Source organism: Halichoerus grypus, chromosome 6 (genome assembly GCF_964656455.1).
Source record: "Halichoerus grypus chromosome 6, mHalGry1.hap1.1, whole genome shotgun sequence".
Classification (NCBI taxonomy): Eukaryota; Metazoa; Chordata; class Mammalia; order Carnivora; family Phocidae; genus Halichoerus; species Halichoerus grypus.
In genome coordinates, this window is record NC_135717.1 from 156,497,463 (window position 1) to 156,516,951 (window position 19,489).

Consider the following 19,489-nt stretch of genomic DNA (forward strand, 5'->3'; position numbering starts at 1 on the left):
AGAAGAAACCATGTCTTACTTATGCAGCTATCTATCTTCAGGGCCTGTCACCACCCTGAGACATGGGAGGTACCCAGTAAATATTTAGTGAATGATGAAGTTGACTGAATGGGCAGCAAGGTTTACAGAAGTGCTGGGGAAAAAATTATTAGGAACCAAAGAGCCAACAGGAGATGCTATCAACAAACCACCTGCTTCACGATGTCACCTTGAGCCGTTCCAGCCAGTTTAAGGAGTTTTCACCCTCAAGCCAGCATTATCACTGTTGGTACTATAGCCTTGAGCTGTTCCCTCTGCCTGGAATGCTCTTGCCACCACTACCACCACACCCTACCCACCGCCCCCCCCCCACCATCCCACTCACACACACTCTGTGAGCACTCTCTGCTCACCTACTGAAAGTAAGGTCTTTTCCAACTGCTCTAATTTCTCCATCTCTCACTCCCTCAATTAACTTCTATCTCAACCCCCTATTTATTTGGTTCACATCTGTAATTATCCTAAGTGTTTTTTACTTGTTTTTTGTTTGCCTCCTCTTCTAGATTATTAACTCCATGATTATAAGACCATATTGTCTTATTCTCCCTGTATCCCTAGTGCCAAGCTTAGTGTCTGTTTATAGCAGATGCTCAATAAGTATTCACTGGATGGATGGATGGATGGATGGATGGATGGATGAGAAGTGCTACTTCATTAATTGCCTTATTGGTTAATCTTCAGTAGAAGAAAACACAAGCCACCACTCTAGTTATTTTAATCAGAAGGGGATTTAATGAGGAAGGTGACTTGCATGAAATTGTTGGAAGGGCTGGAGGTATGAGCTCTAGACTGGGCCTCCAAAAATGACCACCAAAACACTGTTTTACTGGCCCCGCCCAGCCACAGTCAGTTCTAATCAGGAGGCCACCCCTGGAAATACTGTGTTCAAAGACACATCACTGAGGCTGCAATACTATGATAGGTAAGTCACTGCTGCTGTAACTGCCTCTCAGCAGCCTGAAAATGAGGTAGTGTGCCCTGGAACATTGCTGCAGGGGGTAAAAATGTCTCTGTAATTGGGCTTACAAGCAAACAGCCAAAACAGCAGGCAGATGGCTTCTACCTAACTTCTGTCTTCCAAATCATGAGCTGTTGGATCTAGTTGGAGAAACCTTAGTGACATGGGTAGCCCTAGCTGCAAGGGAGTCTGGGAAATATAGAGTTTAACTTTCCAGCTTCTCTAGTTCAGGAGAGCACCCTATGGAAATTAGAAAGGGTGGTGATGAGTTCCAATTCACCAAAACCCCACAAGCCTCTGAGGTAAGCAGGGAAATTCACATCATTTCCACTTTTTAAAGATGGAAAACCTGAGTCTCAGGGAAGTTAAGTGATAGTCCCTATTGATTGGTTCTCAAAATTATTTGTGAAATGAATGAGAATAAATGATTTGCCTGGAGTGCAAATGATTTGCCCAGAGTGTCCTTTAAGACCCAAGTGAAAGGGACTTCTCTATGACACTTGACCTTACTCCCCAAGACAAGGTTAATGCTACTGCTTATGTACACGCACACACACACACACACACACACACACACACACACACACGACCTTGATACTTCCATCATGGTGCCTACTACAGTATATTTTAAGGATCAGTTTACATGTCTGTTTCCCTAAGTAGAATGAAATTCTCAAGGTCATGGATGGTGTCTTACTATTCTTACCACTGTGTTTATTCATTGTGCTTAGATCATAGGAGGTAAAATCAATAATTGGTTCATTGACTTAATAAGTGTAAAGCTATGGGCTTTTGACTCCAGTCCAGTGTTCTTTCCACCATGGCACTCTACTTCTAGCCAACTTTGCCCAAAACCCATTGGCTTGATTATTATTTACTCAGTCATGCAAGAATATTTATTAAGCAACTGAAATGCATCTGCATTTGGCACAGGAGATGTAATAGAAGGAAAAAGAGACTCATTTTCAGCTCTCATGGAAATTATAGTCTAGTGGAGAAGACTGATATTAACCAACTGGTCACACAAATAAATGCAAAACTACAATTATGGTGATGGCATCACAAAAGGAGTTTAAAAGAAAAAACACTTTTTCCTCGATTTACAATACTCCTGACACTAGATGTGTGGGGTTTTCCACACCAAGCTATTCTCCAATTCTCGGCTGGCACCAACTGGGTGTCCTACAATTTAACTCAATTCTTACACTAACTGCCCAGAATTAGCACAGACTCCACAGGTTAAAGGCTCAGTGCCACAACACTGCCCCCACTTCAGATGCCAATCACAAGTCCTAGGTTGTGATCTGTGCTTATGACCAACTGGCTATAAATCGGGGGTTCCTACAACCCCTGCCTCAGGTTCAATTATTTGTTAGAGTGGCTCACAGGACCCAGGAAACAGTTTACTTACTCCTGCCAATTTATTATAAGAGATACAATTCAGGAACAGCCAAATGGAAGAAATGCATAAGGAAAGTATGTGGGAAGGGGCACAGAGTGCCCATGCCCTCTCTAGGTGTACCTCCCTCCCAGCACCTGCATTCACCACCCCAGAAGCTCTCCAAAACCCCCACTGTTTAGGGGTTTATAGAGGTTCCATTGTTTAGGCATGGCTGATTAAGTCATTGGCCACTGGTAACTGAACTCAACCTCCAGCCTCTCTTGAGGGAAGGGGTGGGGGGAGGTAGTGAAAATTCCAATCCTCTAATCACAGGGTTGGTTCCTCTGGCAACAGGCCCCCATCTTCCAAGAGTCACCTCATTAGCATAAACTCAAGGATAGTTGAAAGGGGCTTATAACAATTTTTTTTAAAATGCCCTCTTTATCACTCAGAAATTCCAAGGGTTTTAGGAGCCCTTACCAGGAACCTGGGACAAAGACCAAATATATATTTCTTATTATATCATAAAATCAAAAGTGCAGAGTGGTATGGGGGCACATAATAGAAGGCTTGGACTATACAAGAACATCAAGGAAGGTTTACGCAAAGCAGGGATGATAGCTGAGACCTGAACCATAGTAGGGGTTACACGTTGCAGAGAAGGTAGGGTAGTATATTCCATGATGATGAGAATAGTTGTGCAAAGGCCTTGTGATAGGAGAAACTGAAGGAACCCAAGAACAAGGATGGTACCAGCTGGGGCTGGAAAGGGACAAAGGAGTTAGACCCTGCAGTACTTATACGGCAAATGAAGGATGTTTTTCTTTACTCAGGGGAGAGGGAGTGACTGACATGCTTACATGTGTGCTACAGAAAGCCTCAGTGTGAAGAATAAATTTTCACATACATTCACGCATTCGACATCCCATGGCACCCCGCCCTAGGCAGGCCAGGGGAGGTGAGCAGTGCCGCCTTCAACAGTAGCCCCATACTCTTATTCCATCTTTCTAAGATTGAATCATATTTTGAACACCATACAAATATATGCTATGCACACACACACACACAAAAAAAACATGCCTTTCCAAAGAGCACTTTGGAGAGAAACAACTTGGTTATATCACTCACATACAGAGGCACAGAGAGATTTATACTGGCTTTTTGCATTTAATTTATTTTGCCGAAAGAAATTTAAATGTCTTTGGGAATGGCGGTTTCCTTTGAACTAACATCAAACCACCAGACCTGCTAAGGAAGGTTCAGCCAAGCTTTGATATGCCTCAGCACACACATAGCATTGCTTCTGCTTTGGACATGCAAAGGGAAGGAAAAAATACCACTGTGCATAGCAAATCACTCCTTATTAAAAATAATTAGTGGAGATAGTGCATAAGTCACTTTTAAACCCCTCGTTTTCACTAATTATCCTCTTAAATACATACCAAGACCAAATCACTAAACACTGCTTTGGATGTTTTGGAAAATATCTTTCACTTTATCCAGCTAGAGCTTAAACAAGAAACTGGACTCAGGCCAAACAAAAGAATATTTACACTGACTTTTTTCCTTGTTTTTAAATCACACACCCTTTCACTCTTAAATTTTGTCATGTTTTAGCTGATAATTAAATGGATTGCTTCCCTCCAAATTATAATCTCTTTAGAGGGCATGGATTAGATCCGCAACCACGATTAAATTCTTACGGGATTTTTTTAACTTTTCTGGGGATGAAGTAGAAATTTTACACAAAGCAGGAGAATGTACTTTGTAGGATAGTTTTTTTTTTTAATTATCTTAACCTTGACTTTACATAAACTTGAAATCAATAACAATAAAATCCATTTCATGTTCATGATCATTCTAACCTGGCTCTGCAACTTCCCAACCACACGACCTTGACAAATCACTAAACCCATTTGAGGTTTAGTTTGCTTACCTTTCAAATATGATAATAAGCTAAGGTTTGAGGCCAGTTTCAAAGCAAAAAAGTGACGCTATCAGACCTGTATTTCTGAGGAATGCTGAAAATGCTCTGACTTTTCCAGAACCTTGGTACATTAGCCACACTCACTTTCTAGCACACTGGATTCCCACTGCACTGAAAAAGGAGCCATGCTTTTCATTGCTTTGGTGCTTCTGCACATGCTTATACCCCTCTGCCTGAAATTCCCCAACTTCCATACCTCGAGTTGATCACTCCCTACTCTGTGTTTTCATGATCTTCCCATGGCTTATCTCACCATATTATAATTATTTATTTATGTCACTGGCTCTCTCAGCTAAGCAGTTTGCTCCTTAGGGCAAGAAGAATGTCTTATTCATCTCTATATCCTTAGCCACCATCAGATTTCCTGGCATAAAATATTCATTCACTGAATAAATGAAGGCACATTTGTATGTAATGTCTACTTGAAACATGTAAATTATAGGGAGACTAGAATTATAATATGATATATCAAGTTTACTAACTACTGGTCTATCTCCATTCAGACATCATAAGCAATTCTCCTTAATGGTAGAAACTGCAAGGGTGACATCTGCCTTTAACCAAATCCACTCTGTCTAAACACAGAGATAAAGAGGGGCACCTGGGTGGCTCAGTCAGTTAAGCGTCTGCCTTCGGCTCAGGTCATGATCCCAGGGTCTTGGGATCGAGCCCCACATCGGGCTCCCTGTTCAGCGGGAAGCCTGCTTCTCCCTCTCCCACTCCCCCTGCTTGTGTTCCCTCTATCGCTGCCTCTCTCTGTGTCAAAAAATAAATAAAATCTTTAAAAAAAAGAAAAAGATAAAGATTTGCCTCTTATTCTTTCTTGCCCTTTATTTCCATCCCAAGAATAATCACAATTTATACCAATCTCCTCTTGTTGCTGGTCTTTCCCCACTGCAAGTTCTCAATGGCAGGGATTTTGTCTGTCTTGCTCATTGCAGAAGCAAAGCTCATAACACACAGTAGGTACTCAAAAAAATTTGTTCAGGAAGTGAAACCAGCAAGTACAGAACAAACTGTTTTATAGAATCTCTGCATTCCATCAGCTACTTGTATTACATTTTCAACATGATTAAGGCAAGTCATCATTCCAGCCTTGTTGGAGTCTAAAGGGGACCCAAAAAAACAGCACTCTTTTCCCCTTCCTGAACAGGTTGAGAATTGAAACAGAAAAGTTGGTAGAGAATCAAAATTTTACTTTTATTAACAATCAACCTAAAATCAAAGAACTTGGCAAGTGAGTTGGTCCATGGTACTAAACCTCAGAATCCTATAAAGTCAACCCCTAATCTCTAGGCAGTCTCTGCTTGGAGGTGGAGCAGCTTCTCTTAAAAAAAAAAAAAAAATGGCACATGCTATAACATGGATGAACCCTGAGTACATTATGCTCAGGAAACAAGCCAGTTACAGAAAGACAAATACTGTATGATTCCACTTATATTAGGTACCTAGAATCGTCAAAAACGTAGAGACAGAAAGTAGAATTAAGGTTGCCAGAGGCTGGGGAGAAGAGTGAATAGGGAGTTATTATTAAAAGGGATGGAGGGGCACCTGGGTGGCTCAGTCAGTTAAGCATCTGCCTTCGGCTCAGGTCATGATCCCAGGGTCCTGGGATCGAGTTCCACATCGGGCTCCCTGCTCCACGGGAAGCCTGCTTCTCCCTCTCCCTCTACTCCTCCTCTCTGCTCGTGATGTCTCCCTCTCTCTCTCTGTCAAATAAATAAATAAAATCTTAAAAAAAAAAATAAAAGTGATGGAGTTTAAGTTTTACAAGGTGAAAAGACTCTGGAAATGGATGGTGATGATAGTTACAGCATCATGAATGTATTTAATATCCCTGAACTGTACTCTTAAAAACAACTAAGACGGTAAATCTTATGTTGCATGTATTTTACAACAATTTTTTAAATGGGGGAAAAAGTGACACAGTTTCCCAATGGACTACACATCGCCAAGAGCAAGTGTGGAAGGGTTTGGGTCCCAAATGACAGCTTCTTTGTCCACACTCACTGATGAAAGACAGCACTCCACCTCCCTCAGGCAGAAGGAAGGAGGAAATGGAGAGGTCAGTAAACTAAGGTGGTTCCCAGCCCCTCCTGTGGCGGAAAAACCTCTCCCATACCCAACTAGCCTACACTCTAAATACACCTATTTTCAGATGCTCTCTATAAAAATTCTGAATATGGCCACATGCATTAATAATGTCCACCAGGTCTATGTTAATGATTAGAAGAGATAGCAGATAACATTACTCCCGTCAATGAAATAACCAGCCGCCCAGGCAACCTAGTTAATTTCATCATTTTCCATCAGTTTGGGGACACACAATAGTACCGGCAGGTAACATAACTTAGGAAAAATAGTAATAATACTTTCTAGGGGCGCCTGGGTGGTGCAGTCGGTTAAGTGCCCGACTCTTGGTTTCGGCTCGGGTCGTGATCTCAGGGTCCTGAGATCAAGCCCCACGTCAGGCCCCATGCTCAGCACAGAGTCTGCCTGAGTTTCTCTCTCCCCCTCCCTCTGCTCTTACCCCACCCCCCCAAACAAATAAATACATCTTTTTTAGAAATAATAATACTTTCTATCACCATTAATGGGTCCAGCTTTGATCACATGACTTACCCTACAACCTCCCAGCCAGTTTGCACCCTGATTTGGCCCGAAGCACTCCCAGCCACTGAGCTGCCAATGAAGGTTAGAACCTTGCCTTTGTCAGTAGAAGCTACATAGGATGTTCTTGAATATTCAAAATCCTTTCTACTGAAATCATTCTTTTCCTAGATGGTCAATGGGCCTAAAGAATTCTCTGGAAGCAGTGGTCTCTGGCTGGCAAAGCCAGATAATGTAAGGCAGATGAAGAACAAGGAAGAGACCCTTAACTTCATCAAAAATACTTCTTTAGGATGCCAAAAAGGAGAAACTCTGAAAGGCATTTTCCCAGACCTCTCAGGCTACTGGGAACAGATCTTCTGTGGAAGGGTTAAGGAGAATTTATCATTTCGCCAAAACAGAGAGAAAAAGCCAAATATAAATGTTTGAAGATCTGGTCTTTTCAGGTGCCTGCCTTTTGAGCTCAAAGAGGGAAAAGCTAAGGGTTGGAGCGGGGGGAAGGCCCTTAAAACTACTAAGTAATTTCTTTTTTCTGCTTTGCTTTTCCCCTGTGTAGAGCAAACTCTTATGTTACATCCCAGCCTGGAATAAATCTTCTGGGCTGAATGATAAATCAGGGATTGTAATGGAAATCACTATTGACCTTTAAAAGGGCACTGTCTTTATATTTTCACACTGTGCTGTTTGAAATGTCGACTCAGAATCAGGAAAAATAATATGCCATCGATTTCTCTCCATACCTCTTACAACAGAGCTTGAAATTGACCTGGAAAGCATAGGTATGGGTTTTCTCATTACGGTTTCAACATCATCGGAAATGGTGATTAATGATTCAGTCCTGGGAACAGCATTGTTAGACCTTGTAATTACTTTGTGAATCGTGTCCAAACACAACTAGCGTACCCTGCCTATACCACCCCCAAGAAGTGGGTGCATTTTAACCCTCTTGCGTGCAGTAAAACTCTGTGGTTCTTGATTACAAAATTATACAAGATGGAGATATTATTTCCTTGTGTTATTGTTTGTCTTGTTTACTGTCTTCCCCTTGTCTGATTATTCCTTTTTTTATTTCTCCTCCCATTTCCTGAGGTACCAGGCCTCTCTGGCAATTGGTTAGGTCTAGTTTTTCATTCTTCATTCTTTGCATTTCTAATTTCCCTCTTTATTTTTCCTCCAATTTCATAATCTCTCTAGTTTACTGGTCTTTTTCATTGCTCCTGTTTTTTTTTTTTTTCTGGCTGCTTTATCCATTCTAAATCTCATTTACTCTAGAAGGACTTTTTAAAACCATCTAGATTCTCTGAGCCTTGCCAATTTTGACACAGAGTATGGAATGTCTTCCCCCACCTGCCTTAATTTTCATATGTCCTGGCCCATGCAGGATGGCTGAACTGCTCGCAGCTGCCCCTTGCAGCCAGGTCTCCCAGCAAACCACCGTAAAGAGATGTCTGTAGACTTTCATTTAAGCATGGAAGCTGGTGAGCATGACCTACCTTCATTTTTAAAGTAGCTAAATAGAAATGATTAACATTTTTCTGTTAAAAAAATTTTTTTAATAACTTTTAGTTGATGTGGCTCAGCTGAGCTGCTCTGAGGGATCTGTTGTAGCCACTCTGCAGAAGCAAGAGGAACCCCACTCAAAATTTCGTTTGGATGTCAAGACTGAAGATGCCACACATACCAAAAGAGTATGGAAAGGTTTATTATTTACATAATTGAGGCTTTTCTGGGGAGAGTTGGGCAGGACTCCCAACCAGGTCCAAAACAGCTTGAGAACCCAAGGAAAGGAGGCTTGGTTGGGTTAGGTGTTGTGGACAGGGCCAGAGTCTCCCGCCAGCGCCAAGGGAGAGAGCATCCTGGCTTTCCCCCAAATGGGCAGAGAAGGAGAGGAAAAGATGAAGCTTAAAAGCTGTCAACAGTTGACATCGGAAAATGGAGTCCGGTCTCTCCCCTCCAGGGCTCCGAGGAACAGGGGTACAGACAGAGGAGGGTGAGCGGGGCCTGCGGAGACGTCTTCTCCCCCACCCCACAGGGTCCTGGCCTCCGGGAGGGGAGAGGGGCCTCCCTTATCTCCAGGGCTCCATGGACTCTTTGTAAGATCTTTGACCAAGACAACTAAAAGCAAGCTGGCAGTCCCAGACTAAACCACAGCTGGAGAAACCCAGGGAAAGAAAGAGAGAGACTGAGATCTACAGAGAATCTCTGGGGCTTGGAAAAAAGTGTCACCCACTCACAGTGAGCTCATTCACGCCATCTCTTTGGGCAAAGGACACACAGGAACCTAAAGTTTTATCCAAGTTATGAATCCAAGAAGAAATGCTCAGCTTATTTAGATGAAGTACTTGGCCACACACAGAAGTGATTTGAACTTCACAAAAAGTGTTCCCTTGTCCAAAACATCTGTCTCGTGGATGCCCTAGAGTCAGACATACACCAGCCCTCCTTTAAATTCAGGGGTCACATTCCCTTAACGTTTAGAATAGCACTAGAGAAAAGAGCATCTTTCATGGACCTGGATTCAAGGCCCCCTTTTGCCACTTTGGTGACCTTGAGAAATAAACTCATTTCTGAGCCCCAGGTTCTGCTTTTGTACAATGGGGATAATAATATCTACTCCATTTCATCAATTCTAAAATGTACTTTTTCCTTGCATTTTAGCATCTCTGAAACTGGATACAATCAGGGGCTCTTACAAATTTTAACTGGCAGCTTTTTTTCTTCATGGCACATAAAATAATGGTTCATCTTATGGTCAATTATCTTAAATTAATAAAACACAGTACTTCACAGGGCTTAGAAAAGATGAATGTAAAAACACATTATTCATTATAAGCTCTACATAAGTGGGGTTTTTTTAAGATTGTATTTATTTTATTTGAGAGAGAGAGAGCATGAGCAGGGGGAATGGGAGAAGAAGAGGTGGAGAGAGGGAGAAGGAGAAGCAGACTCCCCACTGAGCAGGGAGCCCGATGTTGGCCTCAATCCCAGGACCCTGGGATCATGACCTGAGCTGAAGGCGGATGCTTAACCGACTGAGCCACCCAGGCGCCCCTGTATAAGTGTTTTATGTGCCTCTTTGAGCCTCAGTTTTCTTATCTGTAAAATGGAGATAATAATGGTACCAACCATGTGGAGTTGTTGTAAGGGTCAAGTACGTTAATACATATAAAGTGTTCAAAACTGTGTATGGCTCAGGGCAGGAATCTTAGTATTCTTCTAATTCCAAGACCTCTGATTCATTTGAAGACAAGATGGTTATTGATTTATTTCCTAAACATTGAACGTTCTGTGGGTGCCAGCAGGGTTCTCAAATCAGACTCCGTGGTTCTGAATCCTGACTTTGCCACTTACTAACTCTGGGCGATTTCCATATTTTCATTCAGTCCCCTCTTTAGTATCCCTGAAATGAGAATAACAGAACCTGCTTCAGAAAGTATGGGTGGGCCTTAAATAGGTTGATCCATGAAGAGAGCCTAGCACAGTGCCTGGCAAGTGGAAGTCCTCAATAAAAGCTAGTTATCATCTTTACTAAGTAATTCTGCTTGGAAGAAGCATCTGATCTAGCTACAGAGATGGCCCTGAGAGAGAGAGAGAGTTACAATACGACAAGTTAAGGATGGGCCCTCTTCATGCACTACCCTTGTGTAAGTCCTGTCAATGTCTTCTGGTCCAAGACCATCCATGAACATACCTGAGGCATTGCTCCCTGCTATGGAGACATCTCATACCATGAAGAACCATGAAAAGAGTCTCAGAAATAGGGTATCAGGAAAGGCTTGCTCTAGGAGTTGGGCCTGTTCCCTGAGGAGCTGTCAGAGAATAGGGAGATTTAGTGATTATCTTAATTTTTATCTATTGGACAAGAAGAAAGAAGCAAGGCTAGAGGAGTTACTGAAGGAGAAACAGTAGTCACTCCTATTAGCCAGGAGAGGGGGTTGTTTGGTCATTTTTGCAGTTGCACGGTGTCTGTTTCTATTCTCATTCAGGCATAATTATGGACACGTCTTGTTTTTGTCTTATTCCATCACATCCGTGGAAGTCCTCATCTGATGTTGATATTCTCTGAAAATACTTATGTTCACCAAAGGAACGATATGACACAGCTACTAGCTATCGGCTGTGGGGTGACCAACTGTGCCAGTTTGCCTGGGACTAGGGTGGCCCCAGACTGGGTGACTGGTCACAGGACTCTCAGGGCTAAAATGGAGACAGTCCCAGGCAAACAGCGATAAATCGGGCCCCCCAGCTGTCAGGGCTGTCTTTGTTTTTTCTCAGCCCTCAGCCCTTTTGATAACATGTCCTGTGAATTACCGAATTGATACTTCTTGACTGACTCCTTTGTTTGCATATGAGGATGTTCTTTGGAGGCAAAGTCCCAGCCCTATCATTTACGAGCCACATGGCCTTGCACAAATTACTCAATGTCTCTGAGTCTCTGTTTGGTCTGCTCTAAAATGGGGTTGGTGCATACTTCATGCAAAGGCTTAATGAGCTAATGATATCTTCACCCATGCCTTGCACTCCTCTTTCCTCCCCCCACCCCTACCCCATTCTAACCTGAGTTGTCCCATTTCGTGCAACGGCCCTGGATTAACAATTATATCTTGGTAACCTTATTTGTATAGCTCTTAGCATGGTTCCAGGTGGCTATCAAAACTTAAAAATCATTTAAATAGTATTATCACTGTTCCTTTTTCTTCTCTTCAGTACCTCCACTTAATTTCTTATGCTTCTCGATTTCCTTTTCCTGCGAAACTTAGACCAGTAAGTAATGAAAATAATAACAAACTGCATTTCTGGAGCACTTTATAGTTTACAAAACGCTTTTCATGAAAACAAACAAACACCACACACACATACACACACACACACACACACAACCTGAGAGGCAAGTATTATTACTTTCCTGCTTACGGATTAGCAAACTGAGGCTTTCAGAAGCCATATACCTGATTCAGGATCACATGGGTAGTAAAGAAATAGAACCAACATCTGCGTCTCCACTCAGCCCTAAAACAACTTTCCCCAGGCTCAAAACCAGACACCAAAGCATCCCCCCTCGCCTAACAGAGACCCTAGATCAGGCCTTTTGACCAGATGTGGCTATTGAGATGAGCAACTGTCATCTGTAATTTCTTGTGCTCTCCCCCCCGAGTCTACAGCTTCATTTCACTTTAAATCCAGCATGGCTCCTGCCAGACCCATGAGAAAATCCTATTCAAGGTGGAACCACTGAAATCTGATTCAGAGCTCTCTGCTGAATCTTCCTCTATCAGTTGGGCTCAGGCTTGGCAGCTGAGCTCGGCTGGGACTGGATAATTCTAACTTCCTTTGACTTGCCATTCCCTTCCTTATTGCCCCAAGAAAGGATGCCAAATGGATTCACGATTGTTGCACTTTGGAACCCTTTAAGTGCCATAGCCTAAGCAGAAATTACAAAATAAGGTTTGGTATTTAACTTAGACACATTCCAAAATATTTCCTCGCCTGGAGTTCTTCCACGGAAAAAGCATTTGCAGTAAGCAGATGGAGGGTGTGGGGCTGGAGGAGACCCAGGAATGCAAGATCAAGAGCCTTGAGTCTTACCAGCTAAAGGTGTGTGAACACTCAATACCTTTTCAGGGTAACTGAAGCCAGTGGGATTTGTGGAGAGGCAGAAAGAGGCGGAGGTTTGGGGTCAGCTGACCCAGGTTCAAAGACCAGTTCCCGTGCTCCCCACTCAGTGTCTCCAAACTTGTGCTCTTCTTTGTAACAAGAAAACAAGAATGCCTACCCAGCCCTTCTCTTTAGGGTGGTCCTGAGCTAAAGGACATAAAAGCACTTTAGAAACGAAATCGCTAGACAAGCATAGGCTGTTAATATTACAGTGCAGCTGTCCAAAGTTTGCCATGTATTTTCCAGACAGAGGTTCCTGATGCATTCCAATTCTCTTTGTCTTTGTTTTTCCTTCCGGTTCCTTTGATCTCCCTGCACAAGCTCAGAGCAGCCAAAGAACAGGTCAGCATTTGTTTCAAAATTCACACAGTGATTCAAGCCAGCATGTGGTATTCCAACCCAAAAAGATAGTCCCAGAAAGCCTAAGTGACTGAGAGGAGTGAAAAACACTTTTCACTCAAAATATGCTTTGTGGGTTTTATTTCTCTAATCTATAAGGAAAATTTATGTTTTGATTCAGAGGAGGAAAAAAAAACAGGAAAATAAGAGAACTTGAGAACTGGAAAGAGAAGTTACATCTCACACACTTAAGGATGCTTAAGAAGAGACCACATTTATAAAGCTAATTGGTAGTGTAAAGCAGGAGTTGTGACCACACAGCCATCGAGAAATGAAATCATCAAAGCGGAGTTCCAAGTATTTGCAAAGCTTTGCTAAGCAAAGCTAAATTTGTTTATTGCAACTCAAATCAGAATTCTAGTAGATTCTTATCTTTCTCTAGGGAAAGATTCTTAGAAAATATGACTCACATGTTCTTTACATCTTAATCATATTTCTCTTTCACCCACACAGGGGTTAATATGTTTTCTAAGAACTGACTATATTGTTTATAAATAATCCACAAAGACTGAGATGAGGAAAGTCCAGAAATATGTTTCTCTCTGTGTGCTACCCTTCCAATCAGGCCCTGCTTCTGTTCACAGTAAACCGCCCCCCTGCCCCCCGTTGTATGTTTCCAGCGGAATCCTTCTGTTTTCAAGTCTTCCCATTTCAACAAGATGATTGATAGATGAGCCTGTTTGCGGACAGGTGACAGGCAGGACATGGGCATACACACTGACCACATAGCACGAAATCCTTCTACAACACTAACCAGCCACAGACAATGGAATTTGGATTTGGCAGTTGAATCTTGGACTCGTTCCAGAAGATTTAGTTCAGGAAATACCAAAGGTCCTCACCACTGTGCAGCAGCTTTGCTTTCAAGGCTGTGCCTCAGCGGGAGGGGATGCAGTGTGGGCCTGCTTACAATGCTGGGTGTCAGAGATTGGAAACTTTTTAAATTGGCCACAAGATGGCCTCACTGTTCAGACCCCCATTGATAGGTTTAGGTTCAGTTTTAGTCCTTGAAGCAGGTGGCAGGCACAGAGGTGTATTTTAAAGATTGCCACCAAAATAGTTTATGGAGAAGGGACAGCTTTGTCTGTTGTCTGGATTCCTCATCTAGCTTACCAAGAACAACGAAGGTGTAGAGTCTCCAGTGGAAGAAAATAGAATATTATGCATTTTTTAAATCTGACGTTACAGCCAAAATGTTTTCTGTTCAGTATTATATACTTCTGTTGAATTTCCCTGGTATCTTGATGCATAGTGATGAATCCACTACTTAATATATTCCCATATTTTTAAAAAATTTATATACTGAAAACTAAACACATCATAAATTGCTTCTGCAAAAGGTCATAACTACCTTGAGGCTAACAGACAAAGATGAGAATGTCCATCACCTCATGTCATCATCGAGCATATCAATTTTTTAATATTTCTTTTGTGAAAGATGTTCCCTTCTAGGTCTCTCCCATGTAATGCACCAGGGTTTGGGTGAAATTTCACATCACATGGCATAGGCATAGGCCTAACTGGATAAAGAAAAAATTTCAAGGCCAGACGTAGCATGACGAGGGCCCATAGTTGCTCCCTCAGCCCATGAGAGGCATGCCAGGGTCTGCTGGACCCAGGCCCTATTCATTCTTCTATAACAAGCATGAAAGAGCAGCCCTATCAGCATGCCGAGCAATCTGGTTTGGGGGTGCCAGCTATCTACAGGTGCTACCTGAGAATGTCAGCTGCCCAGCCCCTGTGGGCTCCGGTGCCTCAAGGATAGCTCCATTCAGTCTCTCCCAGGGCAGGGTGAGGAAGCTCAAGTTCCATGAGAAGCTGAGCTTGGGCGCTGCCCCTCTGACTGGGAGAAGAGCAAGGCTCTGAGGCCTAGGTAGCCTCTGGCCCAGGAAGCCCAGGTATATCAATCTGCCAGAGCTGCCCAAGGGGTTCCAGAAAAGCTGACTCTACCCCCAACTCCAGGTCAGGTACAGACCATGACCAAGCCAATCAGCACAAGCCCTGCCCCATGACTGGTACAGGGCAGGGATGTGACCCAAGTCGGTCTAATCAAGATGAATCTCAGAGGTCTTGTCTAAAGGCTCCTACAAATATATCCCCTATTTCTTGCTAAACAAGAACATTGAAACATACAAACTCGGGAGCTGATGTCAACCATCTTGCGAAATCAGTTTAGGATGAAGCTCACAGCCAAAGAAAGCAGACCAGAAAAGAAATCAACTGAGTATATTTGGTATACCAACTTGGATTCTCTCACAAGTATTAGAAGGCCACAGAGAAGGGATGAGTGTAGATATTGGAGAGATAATCAACAAGTATCCTTTATATATATATAATATATATATATATATATATATATATATATATGCTTTTAAAAGATTTATTTATTTATTTTAGAGAGCACAAGTGGGAGGGGCAGAGAGAGAGGGAGAGAGAATCCCAAGTAGACTCTGTGTTGAGCACGGAGCCCCACAAGGCTCAATCCCACAACCCTGAGATCACAACCTGAGCTGAAACCAAGAGTCAGAGGCCCAACTGACTGTGCCACCCAGGTGCCTCCAAGTATCCTTCATATTAATGCAAAAAAGATATTCTATATAAAAATATTTGACAAATTACAGAGTAAATACTAATATCCCCAAAGAAAAATGGGCAAAGTGCAGAAATAGATTATCAAAGGAATATAACTGGCCAATAAGTATGTGAAAAGGCATGTAATTTCATTAGTAATCAAAGAAATGAAAATTAAAACTATTTTGACTTACCACATTTTGCTTAATCTATTGACCACCACATCAAGCCTCCACATCAAGCCTCACCTAAAGGGAGACTGCTTCAGGATCTTTCAGTTACATGAGCACAGACATATATATATTCACTTGTACACACTGGAATAGCCATTTGCGTTGTACATGGCCATTCCTCTTAGTCAGGTATACTTTATGATGGGTCAATACCCATGCTGCACTGGTTGTTAAATATTTTTAATATCATCCCTATATGTGCCAATAACTGTCCTTTATTATTAAACTGGTTTAAGACTTGATTTTTGCTTAATGTATTAGCTGTTGAAGTTTGGGGGTTTGTCTAGTATGGCAACTAGTTTTGCCTTAACTAACATAAAGGGAAAGGTCTTTTCTTCGAATATCAGTTTGCTAATTAGAATTCTGTACCGTCGGGGCACCTGGGTGGCTCAGTTGGTTAAGCGACTGCCTTCGGCTCAGGTCATGATCCTGGAGTCTCAGGATCGAGTCCCGCATCGGGCTCCCTGCTCAGCAGGGAGTCTGCTTCTCCCTCTGACCCTCCCCCTCTCATGCTCTCTTGCTCTCTCTCATTCTCTCTCTCAAATAAATAAATAAAATCTTTAAAAAAAAAAAAAAAAAGAATTCTGTACCGTCTTTTTTATGTAAATCAAATCCCTAATGCATTGCTATTTTTCCATTCAGTTTCTTTAAAGAAGAGAATGGTGGGGTGCCTGGGTGGCTCAGTTGGTTAAGCATCCAACTCTTGATTTCGGCTCAGGTCATGATCTCAGGATCATGTGAGATCGAACCCCGGTTGAGCCCTGCCATAGGGCAGGGAGTCTGCTTCTTTCCTTCTCCCTCTCCCTCTGCCCCTCCCTCTGCACATGCGCTCTCGCTCTCACTCTCTTTCTCAAATAAATAAATCTTTATAAAAAGAGAATTGTTGTTCGTAGTTGTTTGTAAAGCAATATGTGTGAAGATTCCTTCTAGACTTTTATGTCTTTTGCCCAAATTTTATAATTATCTCATCCTCACTTAACTTAATTTTTTAGTTTTAGTGACTCACCTACACTGAGTTCTTCCAATACATTCCATTTTGCTTTCACAGGAACAATTCTTTTTCCATACTCCTATTTCATCAGTGTACGTAAATATTTAATTAGATTACATAAACACAGTTGACATAAGCTGGATTGGAAGCCTATCATTATCAGAGCAAAATGGCAAGAACACAGCAGAGCAAGTTGGTCATAAGCATTTATTCTCCGTGGACATCAATCAGGACGTTTTACAGAGGAAATGATGAATTTTTCTTAATCTGATGAATTGATTAAGTGGAATAGACCAACTGGATGCAACTGAGTTCAATTTCCTTACTATTTCTCTTCAAAATTTTCCACATATTTGCATATAAAACTGCTCTGTGGTTTGATATTTTTGTTGTTTACATATCAGGTCCTAGTGGTAATGTTGTGCTAACTTTATAGAATGAATTTGATGGTATCATTTATTTCTATATAATTTATAGAGCATAAGAATTATGTGTCTTTTGAAAAAATTCATGAATAAAATTGTCAGATCTTAGAATATCTTTTGGAGGTAATTCTCTTATAATTTTTTCCAGGGTTGTTGTTCTAATCAGATTTTCCACTTCTTGAGTGAGTTCTAGTAATGTGTTTTCTCAGAAAACCATCTACTTCATTAGGGAGATTTCCAAACACATTAGCATAGAATCAGGCATAACATTCTCCCTTTAACTTTTAATTATGGAAAATTTTAAACATATGTAAAAGTAGAAAAATGAGTGTAATGAACCCCCACATACCCATTACCCAGCTTTGACAGTAATCAACATTTTTGCTAATGTTCTTTCACCTATGCCCCTACCACCATTTTTAAATGAAGCACTTTCTTATGTAAAAGTTTAACCTCTTCTAGGTTTACCATTTTATGTCATTTCTCATTTTTACATTTTTTTTTTCTCTTCTCTTCTCTATTTTCCCAAGGTTTTCTTAAAGACAATGGTTTTTCGGTCAATCAGTTCTTAGATTAATGTATCGATTTGACAGTGTTTCTGTTTTCTAATTCAAAGATTTCTATTAGTAGTTTATTTAATACTTCATTCTTCCTACTTCTTTCCTTACATTGGTTCAGTGTGTTTTTCTTAGGTTGAACGCTTGCTTTGTTGAATAATGAGGTCCCTTGAGAATATCCATTTGCTTCTGAACACAACTTTGGCCTCATCCCTTATGGTGTTCTCATTTTTCACACTTTCTAAATAGTCTGTAATTATGGTTTTTAATGCCCACCTTAAAACATGAGTTATAAATAACTTGTTTCTTCTTTTCTCTCCCATTTCGGAGAATCTGTGAGTTTTTATTTAAAATGCATATATTAATTTTGTAGCATTTGTTTCCTCTTACCTACCTCCATGTTTAGAGTTTATTATTATAGCACTTATTATAATAACACTACATTATTGGAAAATTTCTTATTTTTGAATTATATATATATATTCACTTTAAAGAATTTTAACACATTCAGTTTTGTAAGTGTCTACAATTAGTAAATTAGACTTTAATAAATTTTGGCACTCTCCACCAACTCTGTAATGACTTTCATCTTGATACACGTCCTGGTTATCTGGACTACATCTTTAAGAAACTTCTTGTCAAAATGCCATAGTAAGTATATATTTTGAGGTCCTCTCCTCTGCTCTTTTGCATGATAGATAAAATACAGAAGAAAATAAAAGCCATAGCCATGTGAACTAGACTTACTGCAGTGAACATTTCACAATACATATAAATATCGAATCATGTTATACACCTGAAGCTAACATCATGTTGTATTTCAGTTACATCTCCATAAGAAAACTTTTTTCATTAAAAAAAGTCACAGCCATGTTCAAAAACAAATGAACATATGGCTAGAACTGGAACAGAAATTCAAAGCATTAAATGGGCCTCAGGTCAGAAGCAATCAGAGGTGGCCAGGAATGCAGCTTCTGTGGGGTAGCAGGCTGGTTGATATTGATAATATTAATAACTAGCACAGCACAGGCAACAACCCAAGAGAATGGACGTGGCAACCAATTAGAACAAACTGTGGCTGTAAACAAACAATAGGGCCACTTCAGAGCTTACTGCTGACCACCGTACAGACAGGAATAAGAAGACCAGGAGGCCCAGTGCTTGTGGCTTGAGACCAGGGCCAAGGTCAGGCACCCAAGCTCAAGAAAGGACTTGACTATGATCCACAGCAGTGTCTGTGAATGCTGCAAGCTTAGGAAGGCAGGCAAGCCTCAGCCTCTCCACTTGGCTTCCAGGCAAGTCATCGATGGGCTCAGTGACTGTATCTGTGATATCCCCAACATCACTGTGGGGCAGGGGCCCCAAAGAGCCAATTGAAGACCTGGGGACTCCACGGACCAGGTGGAAACAAACCTCAAAACTTCAAGAATGGTGGGGAATCAGAGAAAGAAAACAGAAAGAAAAAGAAACAAAATCTTCCATTCAAGAAGGGCCTGCATACTAAGATCCAGACAGAACACAAGAAGAAAACTAATGTTAAGAAATGTGACCGGGGTCTGGTCTCAGGAATTCAGCTGGATAGGGATCAAACCATTCTGAACACCTACAAACTCAACAGGAGATTGAAGAAAAGAATAGCAACAACTCTCTGAACAGAAAAGCGACCACTTTCTGGAAGGTAGG